The 7,500-nt window shown below is 45.6% G+C and overlaps 1 protein-coding gene across 5 annotated transcripts in view; it reads left to right on the plus strand.

Annotated features, from left to right (window-relative positions):
• Positions 1 to 7,500, plus strand: part of LOC134456628 (IQ motif and SEC7 domain-containing protein 1-like) — a 204,914-nt gene that overhangs the window by 111,747 nt on the left and 85,667 nt on the right. Inside the window, exon 1 of one of the 5 annotated variants that reach the window (XM_063208054.1) lies at positions 1,963 to 2,063. The exons of the other annotated variants lie outside the window; for them this stretch is intronic. The gene's annotated coding sequence lies outside the window, so the exon portion shown is untranslated. Of the gene's footprint in view, positions 1 to 1,962; positions 2,064 to 7,500 lie in introns of those variants that run through there. 5 annotated transcript variants of the gene reach the window in all.

Genomic DNA, 7,500 nt, shown 5'->3' on the forward strand with positions numbered 1-7,500 from the left:
CACACGGCATCTTAATAAAGCAATTTACAGTGAGCCATGTTTCATTGCCGTTCCATTGCACTGCAAAACATTGCAAACCACTTAAACATAAAAAGGTAAGTTATCCTGCTGCCTCAAGTTTGTAAGTTAACTAAACTCGAGACTTTCTGAAGTTGACTTAACTTACAAACTTAAGGCAGCAGGGCAACTTGCTTTTTGACGTTTTTGACTGGCTGCAATGTTTTACAGTGTGGTGCTGGTGTTTGTTACTTTTGGTAGTGTTCCACTGGCAGTGGTAACAGTTCCACATCCCCATTATCTAACTCTAGACAAAGCATATCTCAAATCAGAACTATGTGCCAGTTCTGATGTAACTGATGTAAACTGATCTTCCTACCAGCTTTGCCAATCTGAGACAAGCATGCCCAGGCTCTCGTTCACTCTCTGTCCTTCTCTCTCTCTCTCTCTCTCTCTCTCTCTCTCTCTCTCTCTCTCTCTCTCTCTCTCTCTCTCTCTCTCTCTCTCTCTCTCTCTCTCTCCCTCCCTCTCCAACAAAAGATGGATGCTGTTGTTAAGACATTCCAGAGGCATACCATACCACCACCAGCAGCATAGTTTCTCTTTGCCCCACCTGTATTTGTTTTCTGTCCAAGCTGTGATCGCATTCTCCCATGGACAGGGAGTTGGGACTCATAACACTGTCCAGAAGAGAAGAGAACAGCAAAGCTTTTCCAGGTGTTTCCTTTCTGAGGGCAGAAGACAGGCATTGTTACGATGTGGGTTCTGTGGAAGGATAGGCCGATACTATATATATCGGTATTGGTATCTGGTCGATATTTGCATTTTTTAAGTGTATTGTATCGGCCGATATGCGTCTGGTTTTGGCCGATACGCAATATGTATTATTTTATGTAATTCGGGTTTTTTTAAAAGCACCAAGACACTTTATTTTTGTATTACTTGATTGCTAGACATTACTTGATTGTTAGAGTGGGTGTTTAAATGTTACAAGTTCTACCTCAATTTGATTATGTTAAAGCAATGTTTATTTTTAACTTGAGACCTGGAATATTTGTAATTTTTTAACCTTTTTTTTAACTCATATCGGATGAAAAAAAAAAAATCGGTATCGCATCGGCCATTAAAAAACCTGTATCAGTCGACCCCTAGTTCTGTGTTGAACTTGTACTGTACTGTCGAGATTTAGGGTGGGTAGGAAGTGTGTGTGTGTGTGTGGGGGGGGTGGACATGAAAAGAGGTTGGACATGAAAAGCTTTGCAGGCCCTCTATGGTGACACGACCGACAGTGTCCGGGTAACTTGAGCCCAGAGCTTGTGCTCAGCTGACAAAGAGACACTGACGGAGAGAGGCAGAGAGAGAAAATAAAAGACATGAGAGAGGGACATTATTTATTTACCTGAATATGTGAGCGCGCAGTCCTTTGGTGCTCGGCCATTGCGACTCAGACAGAGTCACGAAGGGAGCTGCATTGCTTTTGCACATCTCCTCAGAGATGCTGGTCACATAGCTGCTGCTGCCAGCTGACTGCTGTCTGGCTGTAGTGCAGACAAGAGCTCGGTCGGCTCGGAGGAAGGAGGAGGGCAAGGAGGGTACAGATGGCACCGCGTCATGGCCTCTCCTGAGGGCACAGCACGGCTCACCTGTCTGCAGGTCAACAACTGCCTGCCTGCCTGCCTGCCTACCTGCCTGCGCACACCTGACCTCAGCTGTCCTCCTCACCACCTGACGTCATTCCCCCCTCTCTCTCTCTCTCTCTCTCTCTCTCTCTCTCTCTCTCTCTCTCTCTCTCTTGCCTCGGGCAGGTGTGTCAGGATCCGACCTGTTGATCAATCAGAAGGGGAATTTGTCACTCCAGTCAACAAGTGGCGGACGTAACAAACGTGGATCGCACTTTTTTTTAACAGAGTGAGACATTGCTCCTGATTTAGGCACGGCCTGTTGCCCCTAGTGTAGTGTAAAGTGCTGAATGGTCCTTTTTTCACTGAGCCCAGACGTTCATGGGAAGAGACAGACGAAAGTAATGGAAAAGCTGGACTGGCAGGGGGAGAAGTATTTCCACTTTGGTGAGTGAAAGGAGCAGTTTTGGTTATGTTTGGACGACGCCAGTTGTGCTGAATGTTCCCCTGGCATTGGAATAGCTCCACTTGTGGTGACGCTCTGTGACGCTTTGATGAGATCCTGGCTTGGCTTTGCTGACAGGCCAAGAGGCTTGTTGTTGTGTTTCTATTTCCTTCTTCGACAAGCTCGGCCGACTATTACGCCATATTGCATTATCACTCTACAATGGCTCATTGTGGTTCCTTTCAAATGTCACAGAGGACTTTTCGATCTGGAGTGGATCAAGACGAGGGCTGTAACGATATTGTATCGAACCAAGAAATCGTGATACACAGAGTCACGATACTGTATCGTGATACAAGGAGGCAGTATCGTGATACGCCCTTTCAAAGTTTTATTACCCATTAGTCCAGAAAACAACCTTATGATTTGATGTGATAGTGTTTCCAAACTTCAGTGGAGATACATTTCAGAAATCGTGGGGTGTATCGAACCGTAGGTCAAAAATCGTGATACGAACCGAATCGTGAGTTGAGTGTATCGTTACAGCCCTAATCAAGACATAATCAGCTTCTGGTTATATAGTGGTGCTAAATGTCTTGCCTATGTTAGTGGTTGGTTGTACATTGTAAGTTTCCCCCCTGTGTAAATGCTTAGGGAAACAAATCTCATGGGCTTTACGTAACGTAATTCGAATGACTGTCTAAATGTTTCCATAGCTGCTCCCTGTATGAAATGTAAAACCCTACAGTACCTCTCTGCAGCCATTTTGTGTCCTTCAGGTTCAGGGGGGAGATCCTGCATTTCCTATTGGTTGGTTGGTTGTTCACAACAAGGCAAGGAGAGAGAACAGCTGATAATGTCACATTGATTTCCATTGACCTTGAGCGAGGAGGAGAGCCTGAATTGTGTGATGATGACTCTTGTGTCGTTTCGTGTGTGAGTGGAGGACTCTGACACTTATGAGTGTGAAAAAGCCTGCTCTTGTGCTAGGGTGATTGTTCTGACAGCACGGCAGAAATCTTCTTTCTTTATTCTCCATGTCTCTCTGCACCCAGGGGGGGAGACGTTATTCTGTCTAATGATACTCCAACAATTGCCTCTTTTTGTTAAGTCATGCAAAGTGACTCGAGTAAGTAAGAGCGCCTCACTGTCTGTATCCACCGCAGTCGCAGCAGAGAGAATCGGGTAATGTAAACCAGTGATTTTCAAAGTGGGGGCCGGACACCACTGGGGGGCCGCGAGGGGATGCCAGGAGGGCCGCGGCAGGTTGGCAGGAAAAATATAGCAAAATAAAATGAATTATTTAATAAATTGAGTAACTAAAGCAGCCACATTAAACCAAAAGTACGCTAAATAATTCCAGTGGAATAATTTTCTTCTTTATACTGTTTATTTATATTAGGTTTTCTGTAGTACTTGAATGGGTTTAAGAATGCATCAACTTCATCGAGTTGTGAAATCGGGTGCACAGAAAAAAATAGTGTGGTACGGCCCATGTCGAGGGGGCTTTGGCTGGAATCTACCGGTAGCCTATATGGGGGGCCGTGTCATGATGAAGTTTGGGAACCCCTGATGTAAACCACACTCTGTTAGCTGCCTACGAGAGGTGTTGTTAATACACCGCTATTACTCCACGGAAAATAAACTTTGCCATACTTCTGGTCTGGAGGTGACATGGCGACATCAGTGCTCTCTGGAACAACACACGTCAGAGTCATTATTTGCCTAATTATAGGGGGTTAAATAAACGCTGTGTGAAGACATCTGCTTTTTAGGTAAATGTTGATGGAGCCTCCTCCCTCCCTCACTGTGAAGGTGGCGTGGGGTTAGAAGTGAGAACTTGTTCCACCGAGAACTTATGTAAGTGTTCATAAAGAGGGAGGATGAACGACGAGAAATAGGGCAATGAGAGTGTGCTAGAGAGAAGGAAGTAAAAGCATAGTGAAAGAGCAAGGACAGGGAGTAACATAAACACAAAACTATAATGAGAGAGAGAGAGAGAGAGAGAGAGAGAGAGAGATGTGATGGGATATAGCGAGTGAATGGTACAGATGGGAGGGAGGAAGAGGGAAAGAATGAGGAAGGGAGGAAGGTAAGAAGGGAAAGAAAGAGGGAGAGGGAGATTGGATGGGAGAAAGAGGGAGGCACACCGAGAGATGGGATAGAAGTAAGGAACTGAAGAAAGGAAACAGAGAGAGAGAGAGCTAGAGTGGGAGTAAACTAGTAAAATAGAGAGGGAGAGAGTGAAAGAAAGAGTAAGAGAGTGAGGGCAAAGGAGGGAGAGCGAGATGGCGGGAGGGAGAGAAAGAGAGCAAGAGGGAGAAAGAGATCGAGAGGGAGGCAGGGAGGGAGAGAAAGAGAGTGAGAGGGAGGGAGGGAGAGAAAGAGAGAGGGAGGGAGGGAGAGAAAGAGAGGGAGGGAGGGAGGGAGAGAAAGAGAGGGAGGGAGGGCTCCCACTGAGTGTGATGAGCTCATGTTGCAGCACTGCAGCGCTCATTTGTATTTGTGTTCACCCTCCATCCTGCAATGCTCTGTTATTCTCTCCTTCATCTCTCTCTCTCTCTCTCTCTCTCTCTCTCTCTCTCTCTCTCTCTCTCCTCCCTCCCTCCCTCCCTCCCTCTCTCTCTCTCTCTCTCTCTCTCTCTCTCTCTCTCTCTCTCTCTCTCTCTCTTCTCCCCTCTTTACCTCCTGCTCTCCCTCCCTCCCTCCACTTCTTATTCGCTCTCTCCTTCTCTCTGTCTCTATCTGCCCCTCTGTGTGTGTGTCTGCCCCCTCTCTCTCTCTCTACGACTGACTCTCTCTCTCTCGCGCGCGCACTCTCTCTCTCTCTCTCTGTCTCTCTCTCTCTCTCTCTCTCTCTCTTGCTCTCTCTCTCCCCTCTCTCTCTCTCTCTCTCTCTCTCTCACTCTCTCTTGCTCTCTCTCTCTCTCCCCTCTCTCTCTCTTTCTCTCTCTCACTCTCTCCCTCCCCCCCCTCTCTCTCGCTTGCTCTCTCTCTCTCTCTCTCTCTCTCTCTCTCTCTCTCTCTCTCTCTCTCTCTCTCTCTGACTCCCTCTCTCTCTCTCTCCCCCATCCTCCTCCTACTCATACTGTGTATAATTAGCCTGAAATCTGGGTTCCTCTTGACCAACGGCTTGCAGTCGCACGTTCGCCCGCCGTTCCTCCTGGACACTTCAGTGCAGATCTGCATGGGCACTGCTTGTACTGCTGCAAAGCGCTCCACTGGGGGTAGCGCAAACTGATGAACATGCCAATGCACGTGTGCATGTGTGCGTGTGTGTGCCTGCGTGCCTGCGTGCCTGCGTGCCTGTGTGTGTGTACGTGCAGTGGCTGTGTTAAACCAACTATGTAATTCCGGGATGGATCGCTTTTACGGGACAAAAATGATATTTACATTTGTGTGTGTGTGTGTGTGTATGTGTGTGTGTGTGTGTGCGCGCGCGTGCGCGTGTGTGTGCGTGCGTGTACGCACCTCTGTGTGTGTACACATGCAAGCCTCTGTTCCACAGCATTTCTATCTCTGTCACAAACGGCTCTGCAGCCCTTTAGCTGATTAATTCCCAGTGCCACCAGCGGCGTGTGTGGTGTGGTAGTATTGGGCTAAGAGGAGAAGAGGAGATGGTTATGCATTGCCTTTGGAGAGAGCAGCGGAGCCATTCCACATTCATGGCAGATTATTCTTCTAGTGTCGGAGCTGATAATGAAGCTGAGAGAGGAACAGAAGACAGACGAGCCGTTAACGTTTTTTTGCCACCAACCGTTTTCAACTGCCGAAAGGAGGACATTCATATTCACGCTAAAGAAAAGAGAAACAGACCCTCCAGCCATCAGCCACTGATGAATGGCACGGGCTAAATATCCCAGAATTCATAGCGTGCAGGGGAGAGAATATCTCCAATCACTAGCAGCCTCTGTGTTTGAGGTGTCTGTCTGTGATTAACAAATAGAGCACTCAATTTTTTTATAATTCACTGTTGTCAAAGACTTCACATTCTTAAAAGTGAAAGTGTGGCAATCAATTAATGTGAAAAGGGAGATCGAAGGAGGCTGAGGGCTATGGCATTCCTGGAGTTGTGTGAAGGCGCTCTTTGCTCGACAACGATGTGAAGAAAGAGGAGAATCCAAGGCACTGGATGTCTTTTGACTAAAGCTTTAATCATACGGTATTAAGGTTTACACTTAAAGTGGATAAAAGCAAGCACTGTAGGCCTTTTTCAGGGAACAATGGGGACACCGTTGTCAGTGTTCTTGAGCACTAGCACAAGATCCCCTTTGACAGTTTTTTTGTCTCCAAACTTGTTCATCTTGGGATTTTCCTCGCATACCTCAGTGGAGACCCATGGGTCACTAATCAGAAAAGCTATAGAACTCCTGTACACTTACCATTTCGCTTTTATTTTATTTGTGACGGTTTCGTCTTACACCTTCATGAGGTTTTTTTTTACGTGATAAAGATCTAAGACTGAAATGTTGTGAATAAAAGTAAAAGTGAAATGGTCAGTTTGCGGGACGTCCATAGTTTTTCTGTCTCCAAACCTGTGCCTCGGGGTCAAAGTACCGTACCTGTGTGTGTAGGATAGTAATCAAATCTCCCTGATTCAGAATTCTCCCTTTTCTACCTAAGAAAGCACTAAATTTGCCTCGCTCCATAAATAATTGGCCTCCCCACCCATTACCCATTGATTACTGGTTAAATAATGAACATAATTTCATGAAATAATAGAGGTCCTTTTCACAATGTCTCCATCAGCCACTGGGCTCTTGGCCTGACCTACATCCCCAACCTCCACATAAAAGATCTAATCTATAGTGTAATCAGTGGAGGGCTTGTTCAGCGTCCAGGTTTTAGCAGAGCTCTGCATGAGGTTCAGGTGTTTTATTAAGATTAAGATTCAAGATTATTTTCTTAAAGGGACACTGTGCAGGAAATGGTCAAAAAGGGTACTGCAACTATGCTGCAAATTGAAACTGGGCTGCCTATTGTCAAATTTGATCTTGACATGAAAGTTTACTAAGTAATACACAAATATTTTCTAGTATTGTCAAAGTAGAGTCATTTTTGCAGCTAAAAATGGCTATTTTTGGAAATACAAAATGGCGGACCATGGAGAAGATCCCCCTTTTCATGTATGAAAAGTGCAATTTTCCCAGTCATAATGAATACTTAGAATTTGATGGTGGTGGTAAGTATTCATGAAAAAGGTAACATTAGTGAATGGGCAGCATGAATTCTGGAAATAAACAACTAAAAATCGCACACAGTGTCACTTTAATGGTCCCCATTTGTGACCATTGAAAAGAATCTTGAATCTTGAATCTTGAATCTTATAAGCCCTTCTTTACGTGCAAGGAAAATGTAACATGATATGAAAATATAACCACTCATTCACAGTATACCATAAATTTGTCCAAGCACACTACAGTTGATGCAGTGCATGAT

This window comes from Engraulis encrasicolus, chromosome 10, assembly GCF_034702125.1.
Source record: "Engraulis encrasicolus isolate BLACKSEA-1 chromosome 10, IST_EnEncr_1.0, whole genome shotgun sequence".
In the NCBI taxonomy this organism is placed as follows: domain Eukaryota; kingdom Metazoa; phylum Chordata; class Actinopteri; order Clupeiformes; family Engraulidae; genus Engraulis; species Engraulis encrasicolus.